At 44.4% G+C, this 12,820-nt stretch overlaps 1 protein-coding gene across 1 annotated transcript in view; it reads left to right on the top strand.

Annotated features, from left to right (window-relative positions):
* The window catches only part of Agpat4 (1-acylglycerol-3-phosphate O-acyltransferase 4), a 96,147-nt gene that overhangs the window by 31,836 nt on the left and 51,491 nt on the right, over positions 1–12,820 (top strand). The window lies entirely within an intron of this gene.

Here is a 12,820-nt window from a genome sequence, read left to right as displayed (position 1 = left end):
CGGTGGTTGTGTTAGGTTCTCTAGAGGAAAAGAACTGGTAGAAGGAGTATTTATATGTAAGTATTCATTCTAATAGGACACACACACACGGCTTATTTGAGTGGCTTACATTCTGTCGGCCAGCTAATCTAATAACGGCTGTTGTCGTAAGCCACACTTTGGGGTGACGTCTCTCGCAGTCCAGCCATAACAGTTTGTGCATTCCAGGGTAGGGGCGTGAGGATTAGAAACATTAGGTAGGAGGAACAGAGATATGAGAGAAACACAGACATAGGAGAGTACCAGGAGGGCAACTTAGTGGATACTGAATACTGAATTAGCCCACGTTTAATTTTCGTATGCTTTCATACCCCAATACAAAATAGGGGAAGAAGGCTGAAATACTCTTTAACGTGACACAAAGTATAACAAGAACAGTTACTTGTTTCAATACTTGAGACATCAAGCCATTATTTACTGAGTAAAGCATTTTGATGTTTTGGGCAGAATATGTAAAGAATACATCTTAGACAAAGTATCCTATAGGCAGTTACTTCCTATGTCAAACCTCCTATTTTAAAGTGAAGGAGCAGCCGGGCGATGGTGGCGCATGCCTTTAATCCCAGCACTCGGGAGGCAGAGGTAGGCGGATCTCTGTGAGTTCGAGGCCAGCCTGGTCTACAGAGCTAGTTCCAGGACAGGCTCCAAAGCCACAGAGAAACCCTGTCTAGAAAAACCAAAAAAAAAAAAAAAAAAAGATAAAAAAAAAATAAAGTGAAGGAGCCGAAATAGGCTGAATCCTCTGACCTTTGGTCAGGCTTAAGCAGATCCCCCACTATGGGCCATCTTAATGTCCAAAACACCAAGTAACCACGTCCTAGGTCAGAGTTTCTGTTTTGTAGCCACACCCATTGTCAACAACCTTGAAAGAGCAAAAATAAGCTCAGACTTTCTGACCTCCAGGCAGGGCGGGACAAGCTCATATCTGTGGGCCCTCACAGGCTGTCTCTCAATGGAAGTTTCAAGAACCCAATAGTTGTCCGTTCCATGAGACGGGCTGTCTCAGCTGGTCTTCAGTATATGTCAGACTCCCCATAAAGCAGGCTCGAGGCTCTGATGCCAGTGAGGGAACGCCGCAGCAGCAGGATAGATGAACTTGCCAGCGAGAAGGAGGGCAAGCAAGCAAAGAGCAAAAGCCGCCTTCTTCCATGTTCTTTGTGTAAGCTGCTATTGAGAAGTGTGGCCAGATTTAGGATGGGTCTTCCCACCTCAAAAGATTTAAGGTGGGTCTTCCTATTTCAAAAGATTCAAATAACAAAAAATCCCTCAAAGGTGTGCCCAACTGCTTGGGTTTTTAGTTGATTCCAGACATAGTTGAGAACCAAGATTAGCAGATCATTGGAATACAGTATTGTAGCCAGGAAACTGATGTTCATAGTAACCATCAAACATGCTTAGCTTTCTTTCATCAGTGTGTGTGTGTGTGTACATGTGTGTGCATATGTGTGTGTGTGTGTTTATGCTAAGCTGTTTGAAGCATAACTCATTTGGCCAGAGCTTCCACAGTTGAAAGCAAGGCTGCAGTATATTGCAACATGTAGTGATGAGTTTTGTTGCTGAGAAACACTGAGCTCATATTGTTCCTTCAACTAGAAAATACTGTTTTATTATCAGTTATGTATGCGGCTGAAAATACATTCAAAATGTGGGCCCTGTTGGTCAAGCCAAGCAATGAAACTATCTCTGTAGCCTTAGATTATGGCCAAGAGACAAAACTATTATCTTTCCAAAACAACAAAGAACAATGAAGTTATACTTAAACATCCTGCTTAAAACAGTAAGGCCTCTATTGGAGTTTTTTATTTCATTTTTTTGATTTTGAGACAGGGCGCCACTATTATAATTAAAATAGTTTTGAACTTGATAATCTTCCTTCCCTGACTTTTGAAAATTGGGATTCCAGCCATGTGTTACTTACTGTAGGCAGAGACTGCTTGTTTGTTTCCTGGCAGCTTCAAAACAAATAATCACACAGAAAACTGTATTAATTACAACACTGGTTAGTCTATTAGTTCAGGCTTCTTATTAACTAACTCCTAATCTTAAATGAACCCATTTCTATTAATCTGTGTATTGCTATGAGTCTGTGTCCTACCGGGTAAGGTTCTGGCATATTTCTCCTGGTGTCTCCCTGACTCTGCCTAATCTCTCTCTATATCTCTATTCAGATTTCCCACCTGGCTATATTCTGTCCTACCATAGGCTGTGGTAATAAAACATATTCACAGCATACAGAGGGGAATCCCACATCATGTTACCATGTCCAACTTTATAGTCTAAACTTGTAAACTTTATTATCTTCCAGCGTGTGCATGTCTGTGTGCACATATGTGCACGTGAGTATAGATGTCCACGGAGACCACAAGATCCCATCAGATTCATTTCTGTTTTTTTTTTTCTTTTTTGTAGTTATCAGTGTCATTGTCTGATTTTGGTGTTACAAGAGTGCTGGCTTGATAGAATAAATATGGAAGGGTTTCTTCTATTTTGGTTTTTTGTTTTGTTTTCCTTTGTAATTTGAGAAAAAACAGTGTCAGTTCTTTAAAAGCTTGGTAAATTCCACAGTGAAGTGTTTGGTCCCAGAATTTTCCTCCTCAGGAGACTTCTGTCAGGTTCTCTTTTGCAGTTCATTGTTTTTTTTTTTTTCGGGTTTTCTGTGTTTATATAGTTCACTTTTAGTACGTTATATGTACCAGAAATTTAGCGGTTTCTTCTAGGTCATCCAAGTTGTTGGCATCTAGTTCTTCATAGCAATCCCTATGACCTTTTGTTTCTGTGGCATCCATTTTAGTGTCTCATTTTTTCCTCCCTGCTTTTAATTATTTTTTGTCTTCTGTTTTGCTCAGTTAGGGGTGCACCCTGTGTTTTGTTTTGTAAAACAAACCCAGTTTTGTTTCATTTATCTTTCCTATTCTATTCATTTTGTTTATGTCTTCTCTGATCTGTTACTTCTCTTCTGCTAAGTTTAGGTTTGTTTTGTTCTTGTTTTTCTAGCTCCCTGGTTTGTATCATTGTGTTGTTCACCTGAGTTTTTCCTCCAGATTTGATGCAGGTGCTTGTTTCTGTAAGCTTTGCCTCTTGGTTCAGCTTTGGATTCATCCCGAAAGGTTTACTTTGTTGTGTTTCCACTTTTACTTGTTTCAAGCAATTTTGAATATTCTTTTTGATTTCTTCATCAACCCATTGATTGCTCAAGGGCATGCTCTTCTTTTTAAAACTGTGTTTATTTATTGTTCTTGGTTGTGTGGGTGCGCTCTAGCTATGGCGGGCGGTAGGAGTCAGCTCTCCTCTTCCTCCTTGAGACAGGGTCTGCCTTGTTGCTTCTTGCTGCTGCATAGTGCACTCACGCTTGCAGCTGAGCTTTCCTGAGATTCTCTGGTCCCAGCTTCCTGCCTCGCTGTAGGAATTCTGGGTGGGTCCCTCTGGCTGGCTTTCTTTTGTGTGTTCTGGGGCCTCAGCTCTGGCACCTGACTGGCATAGCCAGTGTTCTAAGCTGCTCTTTTTCATGGTGAGCTATTTCATTGGACCAAGGTCATGCCATTCAACTCCCTTTAGTTTATATCGTTTCTAAACTTCTTATTGTTGAGTTCCAGTTTTATTGTGTTGTTACTAGAGAAGATTTATGATATGGCTGCAATGTGTTCAAGCTTATCGGCCCTTCTTTGTTTTCGGCCTACCTTTCACACAGGGTCTTGCTATATGTCCAACGCTAGCCTTCAGTTTGAAATCTTTCTGCCTCAGCCTCTGAGTGCTAGGGTTACAGGTCTGCATGGCAACACCAGGTTGTGGCATATTTTATGCCTAACAAATGCTCTGTCCTTTTTTTTTAAAAAAAAAAATACATTTTATTATTTATTTATGTGTATATGTATACCTGTGTGAATGCAGGTACCCCGGCAAAGGCCCAAAGAGAGCATCCCCTTCCCAGGAACTGCAGTTATAGATGTTGGTGAGCTACCACATGGGTGCTGGGAATCGAACTCAGCTACCTGTAGGAGCACTCAGTGCCCTGGGCTGTCTCTCCAGCTGCTTGAACAATTTTTTGTATGTTGGCATTTTCAGCCATTGCATGAAACACTCCCTGAGTGTAAATGGACCTCTATGTGATCGATAGTATATTTTAATTTTAGTGTTTCTTCACGAACTGTTTTTGTTTGGTTCTGTTTAGGTGGTCTATCCACTGACCAAAGTGGGGAGTTGAAGTTCCGATCTGTTACTGCCTGGAGTCAACCTTAACCTTTAGACAAGACAGTGTTTGCTTTGTACACTTGAGTGTTCCAGCAATGGGTGCACATGTTCTGAATTTACAGTGCTTATTTCTTGTTTTGGTTGATCTTCTACAGTGGCCTTTTGGCCTTTTATGACTTAAAATTTATCTCACCTAATATACATACAGCTGTTCAGCTCTCCTTCTGCACGATGCTTGTGATCCTGTCCTTCTCTACATGTATCTTTGATAGTGACGTGAGTTTCTTGCAGGCAGCATATCATTGTTTGTCTTTCTTCTTGTTTTACTTTTTATTTTTAAAATACCCATGAGCATTTTAGTAATAAAAACTAATAGTGCCAAGTTAATGCTGTTTGGTTTTTGTCCATTTTACCAGTCTCAATCTTTTTCTAAAAAATTTTATATGCATGGGTATTTATTATGCCTATACAGCATGTGTGTGCTTGATGCCCACATAGGCCAGATGAGAGTGTCAGATCCCCAGACCTGGAGTTATAGACATCGTGAGCCATCGTGTGGGTGCTGGCAACTGAACTGGGAACAGTAACTTAACCCCTGAGCCATATTTCCAGCCCAAGAATAGTATCCTTGGTTGGCATTTTTTATTCTTTTAGGAATGTGGAAGTCATTCTCTTCTGGGCTAGATAGTGTCACTGAGAAGTTTGCTGTCATTCTGTTGGGAATTCCCTCACATGTGATGCTTCTTTTTCTATTTATCTGTTTGTCTATTTTGTTGTTTTTCCGAGATAGAATTTATCTGTTTATCTCTGGCTCTCCTGGAACTCACTCTGTAGCCCAGGCTGGTCTCAAACTCAGAAATTGCCCTGCCTCTGTCTCCTGAATGCTGGGATTAAAGGCATGCACCACCACTGCTCAGCTTTTCCTTTTATTTTTCAAAGTCTCTTTGTCTTGCACTTGTGTTAGTTGCCTGTGATATTCCTCAGAGAACATCATAAATTGTTGGGGAATATTATTTTAAGGTGTGTTACTTTTGTTTATGCTGTAGAACATTTGTTTAATGGCGTAAAGATGTGCTGCTTTTGTTTATGCTGCATTTGTTAACTCTGTGAAGCTGTGATTTGTTGCCTGTCCAAAACACCTGATGGGTCTAATAAAGAGCTGAACAGCCAATAGCGAGGCAGGAGCAAGGATAGGCGGGGTGGCAGGCAGAGAGAATAAATAGAAGGGGAACAAGGGGAAGAGGACATCAGGGGCCAGCCGGCCAGTCTCCAGCCACTGAGTAAGCACGAAAGTAAGATATACAGGAGTAAGAAAAGGAAAACACCCAGAAGCCAAAGGTAGATGGGATAATTTAAGAAAAGCTGGCTAGAAATAAGCTAAGCTAAGGCCGGGCATTCTTAAGAATAAGCTTCTGTGTGTGATTTATTTCCCCAAGGACCAAAAGCGTAAAGAGAAAGAATAAAAAACAACCAACAACAAGTCCTTTGAGTGTCCTGCATCTGGATGCTCATACATATTTTTTTCCAAATTTAGCTCCAAATTTAATATTTTATTGTATAGATTGTGTGCTGTCTCGTCTCTTCTGGCTAGAACACCTTTTGTCTGAATATTTGCTTTCTGATGTTATAACTGTCTCGTGTGCTTTTCTTTGTCTAGCTGGGTTATAGCAGAAGATCTTTCTAGGTGAACAAATTCTCCTGTTTGGTCTAGTCTCCTGTTGAGGCTCTCAGCTGTTCTCTCATTTGCTTTTGCTTGCTTGCTTTTTAGTTCAATGCTTTCTTCAGCCCTAAAGTTTTTTATTTTACATACTAATCTCAGTTTCCCCTCCCTCTCCCCTCACCTTCCCCCCACACATCTGCTCCTCAGAGATGGTAAGGCCTCCCATGGAGAGTCAGCTGAATTCTGTTGTATCACCAAGTTGAGGAAGAACCAAGGCACTCTCCCTCGTGTCTAAACTGAGCAAGGTTTCTCTTCATAGGAAATGGGCTCCAAAAAGGCAGGGCATTCATTAGGGATTGGTCTTGGTCTTACTGCTAGTCAGCCCCTAAGTTTTGTAGAACGCAATCCCTGCTGAATTCATCATTCAAGTCATGAGTTGTGATTTTGTTTATTGGGTGAGGGGAGGAGAGAGTGAGTGAATCACACCCTGTGGACCACACTCTCCTTCCCTAGGAAACATGTTGACTCCTCACAGAGCGCTCACCCCTTTTCCATTCATGCCCCTGCAGAAATGATTGTCCTGCTTGACCTAAAGCTCACGAGCTGTGTCTTGGGGAAATTGGGATGGCGCACATGGGACATCCCAAGACAGCAAGTCTTCAGTATATTTAGATGGCTTACTCTTAATTTCACTCAGCCCTGAAAGACCAATTGTCTTGAATAGTTAATTCTGGAGTTTCGTTTGAATTTGTTCTGAATATTTTAATTTATTTGTAATGCTAAAAAAAACCCCATTCATCTTTCTTTCTAAATTGTGACTTATTTTAACTTCTACCAGAAATGAGTATATTAAAGTACCCTCCAGATAAATATCTCCATACGCAATCCTGCTCTCAGACATGAGCCTGAACCTGGCTGCTGACTTCTAGCTCCAATGAGAAGTCTAACTCTTAGCCATCTGTTTGAAATGTGGACAGGGCTCATAACAGTGCTGACAGATACGGCCTCAAACTTGAAATCGGCAGATTTCAGAATCACCTGAAATATATGCAAGACTTCTAAATGTGATTTAAAAAAAAAAGTACAACCAGCATTGCTTGCTAAACCTCATTTCAAATGGATAGCCCTCCCCCTGTTGCAGCGTGGGAAAATATCTTTAAAAATGTAGTCTTCGCCTCAGTCAGCTATCTTCTCTCCCATAATTCTGCAAACCCTTCACACAGCTGCAGTTCCTCCTACTTCTTTAGGCTCTGATGAATATTTCCTTTTTTCTGCACCAGTGTAGATGCCTAAATACTAGAACCACACGAGAATAAAGCTGATGACATGAGAAGGCACGCTGTGTGGTACTGGGCTGAATGGGTGTTTATATCCAGTAAGCCATGGACAACAGATTAGAGATTTCTAGTCTTAAAAGTCTGAACATTCTTGGCATATGTGTAAAACCCTCCCAAGCGAGCATCAAGCATCAGAATAATCTCAGATGTATTTGTGAATTCCGAGTCGGTGAAGGGAATTCTGAATAAGGGTGTTGCTGTCATATTTTTTTCCTCATAAGTATTTTTTGAAATTTACAAAGTAAGGCACATATACAGGATGATGGGATTGCAAGATGGCTGACTAGAAGTGTTTCTCTACAGAAAAAAAGGGAAACTAAGATCAAATAGTTGTTCTCACTGTCTCAGTCATCCCCAGAGTCCTGTGGGGATGTAGGGGTGCACACACAAAATTGGTTTGTAAAGGGATTGAGCTGCATAACACCTTTCTTCAATATACCCCAGAGATTATCTATTCCTAAAGAAAGAGGGACTTTGCCCAGTAAGCAAACAGCCTCAAGTCATGAACACCGCGCGCTTGGCCGCTGGAGAGGCATGCAGCCTTTGCAGGGCCCTGCACCCTGTGCAGGATCTGCGGAGTTACCACACTGCTACATAGTTCTACAGGACTGCCTGCTGTAGACCCTGCCTGATGCAGATTCATGCTGCAAAATGCTCCTGAGAAGAGCCCAGCAAGGGTTCTGTGAAGTAACCAGGCAGCTGTCTCCAGCTACTTCATCTTGGCCCTTAAACCAGCCAGGTGGCCCTGTTACCCTCCCACACCACAGGAAGTAGCCGGCTGCCTTGCTGAGTAGCTCAGTCCAAAGGCCCCCTGGGAAGCAGACAGGTGGTTGTGTCTACCCAAGCTTCCCCACAGAAAGCAACTGAGATGCTTCCTAATCATTTCAGCCCATGGAGCCGCCTGGGGAGCAAGGGTGGTCCTACTCACCCATCTTTGAACCTCTGCCAGGCCGAGCTTGATCTATCATGTGTCCTGGGAGGTAGTCAGGCTGGGCCACTCACCATTCTATGACTGGAGTTATCTATCCTTTCTGAGCCAGACACCAGGAAACAGATAGGAAGCCCTCCCTGGGCAGGCCGCCAATCCCCTGACCTACACCCCCCAGCTCTACTGAAAGGTTCTGCAGAGACACCTTCCCAGCTCAGATCCAGAGATAGGAAACCATCCTGGCCATCAGCGTGGTCCTCACACACAAAAATGCACATACCCTTCCTACTCGGACAGCTACACACACCTACATGTGTTTATTAACTCCAAAGCCAAGCAACATTACACTCAGGGCAGTCAGCAAACTGTTCCAATTAACAGTTGCATCCCAGAAATCCTACGATCCCTCCCCTTTACCACCCCCCTCCCCCGCCGCCGCCGGCTCAGTCCTCTGTCACTCACACACGCTGCCAGCATTTTTTACAGGTGTCAACTACTGTGCCAGCGTCAGAACAAGGCCAACACAGCCTACTCAAGCTGTACCCCATACATTGTTGGAAGAGTCTTTAATGGCAAAACCGATCTTCCAGATGTGCAAATGGCAATGTGGGACACAAGATAAAGAAACACAATAAACAAGAGAAACTCTCGATGAGATAGAACATGATAGAGAAAACACATGGGCTAAGAATCACAAGAGCCTCTGCTCTTCTCCCTTATCTCTCTTGTTTCTCTTCTCTTCCCCTTGTCCCTTCCCTGTTCTCTCTCTGCCTCTCGTGGACTAGCCCTTTCAGAGTTCATGGCTTCCATCTGATGCATCTGCTTAGATCTCCACAGCGCCCCTATCTGCTATCCCAGTGGTAGGAGCAGAGTCAGGTTTTAATTCATCTTGTTTTCCTCACTTTCTCTGAAAAGCTGCAGAAGGTCAGACTGTAGGACACTCTCCTGGGCTTTGGTTCTCCAGCCGACGGGCCACTATCCGGGCAGCAGCTTGGTCAGCAGAGAGCTGTGCCATGCTGATCTGGCTCACCTTCCTATGTATTCTCTCCAAGTTAAGATTAAAGCCTGCTCTTGGAGTCTAACGGTTTCTTCTGGCACATGAATCACTGGGAGCAGAGTCTGCGGCTCCATCATTTGCAGCTGATCCACTAAGAGATTAAATGGTTTCCCGGGGTCGGACCCTGGTCACATTTCACTAATTGTCATCTTCCATTCCTCTGTTAAATATTCGAGCTCCCTGTTGTCACGAGTGTGTCCTGGGCAGCATCCAGCTCTGATGGAGCTCACGTACCAAAGAGCACAGTGGCCTTGGTGACAGATAAAGTCGGGACGCTGTAGTCACCAGCGGAACACAGGGAGCAGAGAATGTCCATCTAGAGGCTAGGGCCAAACTCACAGATGATAATTCCTGAGTGATTGGCCTGATGGGGAGCGGGGAGGCTGACTGGTGGGCAGTGCTGTGCCGTCCCGTTTCTAGATTGCTGTGCTGTATAGACAGAAAGTGCTAAGTCCGTCTCGCCCTGTGTGCTGAGGGTGGAAGAGAGTGGAAGGAGCCCACCGAGCAAGCTCCTGGGAGGTGTAGAAGGAAGCCGGTTGTAAGCTGTGGTGGGATGGAGGTGGGATCTCACTGCCTTTGTACTGTGACCTGTGGGTCACGACCCCCTTGATGTGAGGGTCAAATAGCAGATGGCCTGTATCACATATTTACATTATGATTCATAACAGTAGCAAAAACTACAGCTATGAAGTAGCAACAAAAATTAATTTTATGGTTAGGGTCACCACAACATGAGGAACCGTATTCAAGGGTCTCAGCGTTAGGAAGGTTGAGAACCCCTGCTCCAGGGGATCTGTGCTTTTTAATCTCTAGGGAAAGGAGGCCGAGACAGGCTCATCTGAAATTATATTTTCTTTTTTTTTCTTACGCTATAAACCTCAAACAAAACCAAATCAGAAAACTTAGTGGTCTATTAATGTCAGGGGGAAAATGCTTGTGATGAGGACTAAGATGGAACAGCTGTTTTTGAAAAGACTGAGGAAATAAAACAAAATGTAAACAATCCTCTCCTCAGCCTCAATCCCAGCTCTGGGGCCTGGCTGCCAAGTCCACTGTTCCTGTGCCCGCACAGGAGAGTTCATGAGCTATGCTGCTCCTGGCTTCAAAGGGCTGCTGGCTACAGAGTCCGTCCTGTGTGCAAGTTCACGAGGGAAGGAGAGAGACAACCTGAAGTGCTAGAATGTCAAACAGAATATTCTAAAGATTGTTTAATATGTGTATGTGTGTTTGTGTTTGAATGTTAGTTGCCCACCAGAGTTCACATGCCCATGAGGTCAGAAGTATTAGATTCCCACTGGAACTGGGGTTACAGGTGGCTGTGAGCTGCCTGAGGTGGGTGCTGGGGACTGAATCCCGGTCCTCTGCAAGAGCAGTACATGCTTTTAGCCAAGGAGTCCTTTCTATAGACTCTAAACAAAATATTCTGCCTACCTGCTTACAGGCCAACAACTGACCAGCCACAGAAACCTCAGTCCAAATGGTAAGACCTCAGTTGCTGGTGGAAGATGCAGAATGAGGTGCTGTGTATAAAATGTTTCCTAAATTGCTTAAAGTCGGGCTGGAGCTAGAACTCAGTGGGTAGAGTACTTGCCTAGAATGCAAGAGACCCTGGGTTAGATCCTGTGCACTCTCAGAAATCAAGTGTGCTGATGCCTGAGTTAAAGGTCATCCTTGGCTGTAAAACTGACCTTAAATTAGACTGGGGTGGTGTGGAATATTATTTTAATCAGGCAAAGATGTGTTGCGTTTGTTTATGCGGTGGACTATTAACTGTGTAAAGGTGTGTTACATTTGTTTACGCTGCATTTGTTTAACGGTGTAAAGATGTGTTGCCTTTGTTTCACCTTGCCTGACTAAGGCACCTGAGTGGTCTAATATAAAGCTGAACAGCCAATAGTTAGGCAGAAGAGGGATAGGTGGGGCTGGTGGGCAGAGAATCAGTGTGGGGAAGGGGAGGAAATCTAGCCTTGAGAGAAAGAAGACAGGAGAGAACAAGGGAGAAAGGGAGACACCAGAGGCCAGACAGACGCCAACTAGTGAGACAGACAGGTTTTCTCTCTGTAGGACGTACAGAGATAAAGGTAAAAAACCCCAAGACAAACATAAAGAGAAATAGATTAAAATAAAAACCGAACTCAGGCCAAGCGTTCAAAACGAAAAATAAATCTCCTTATCACGATTTGGGAGCTAGTTGGTGGCTCAAAGAAAAAGCCTGACACACTAGGGTATGTGAGATCTTGTCTCAAGGAATAAACCAGTAAGGAAGTGGATTTTAAGATGAAGTTTAGAACTCGCTGTGCGGGTCAGTTGCTCGAGGAGACTGCGAAAACCTGCCTGTCTTTTTCTTCCCATTATGGCTTGTTACTTGGGCAACTTTGGAAACTCCATATGTCTGATAGAGAGATGATGGGATGGAACTGACGAGGAGCCCCATGCTTTGGATATAGTGTCTTGATTTGTTGTTGTTTTTGATCACAGGAAGGTATTTATACCACCTTTCTGTACCCCAACTCCACGTGACCCTGGAAGTCACTTGTTTTGTGTTTGTTGTCGGCTGATCAGCAGTGGCTGAGCCCAGGAGGAGCAAGTTCTGGCTATCACTTAAGGACTTGCTTGGGTCCTTCCTGGGATAGGTCCATTCTCTTGCCTCGAGCCTCGTGGACACTTAAGGAGTGTCTCAGGGAGGTGGAGCAGGTCTGGGAGAGGCTGTCCTGTTCCTGTCTGAAGGTGGCACTCAGGGCTCGGTGCCTTGCCGATCACAGCCTCAGTAAGGCTGTCTGAGAGGAAGGAAATGGCCCTGTGGTGTCTAAAGACACTGGGTTGGTGGTACTGATGCAGGGGACAGAGGGGGTCCAAAATGGATGACCATAAAAGAAACAGGAGTCCTTGTCATCCCGAGGGAAGTGGAGTTTTCACCCAGTCAGAGCCCCCAGCACAGTTTTTAAGCTGTTCCATCTTCAGGCTGGGTGGAGGATTGATGATCTATTCCTTCCCGTCGTCTTCTTTGTCATGGTGAAGTATCAACAGGAACTTCTGTAGATGAGGGTTCTGGAAGAGAAGCAATCTGTGGCCCGTGGGAAATACTGGATCAGAGGAACTCAGCTCCTGGACCTCGGCAGTTGTGGTGGCTGGTGGCTGCAGTTTCTTTCTGTTCTGTCCCCTCCATCCCCTAGTGTAGGGGTGTGGCTGCCAAGGCCCTGCTGGGGTAGACCTGAGTATGAACCTCCTTTCCTCACTGGCCAACAGCCTTTTCTGCATCATTTTGGTGCAGCAAATTGCAAAGCAAAACTCCCTCCTCCCCTTTTTAAAAGAATTTTGCTTCCTGCTTCCTCTAGGAGCTCTTAGGAGGAAGGGCAGATGACAGGCCCATGGCCTGTGTACCAGGTCCATTGAGGTGGGAGGTGGGATCAGGGTGATGCTCTGGGTGAGAGACCTGCACCTCATCACGTGGCAGATGTGTGAATTCAGAACTAACACAATCCAGCACCTCCCGCTCTTCTGATCTGAGAAGGCGGTCATTTCTTCAAGCTTGTTGTGGGCACCAGAGAAACAGTAGCCCTGTGAGGCCAGACCCAGGCTCGTCTCTTGGACAGGCAGATGCTTTTGAGTGT

This window comes from Microtus pennsylvanicus, chromosome 1 (genome assembly GCF_037038515.1).
Source record: "Microtus pennsylvanicus isolate mMicPen1 chromosome 1, mMicPen1.hap1, whole genome shotgun sequence".
Taxonomy (NCBI): domain Eukaryota; kingdom Metazoa; phylum Chordata; class Mammalia; order Rodentia; family Cricetidae; genus Microtus; species Microtus pennsylvanicus.
Note: the sequence above shows the minus strand (reverse complement) of the source record. Positions and strands in the feature narration are given on the sequence as shown.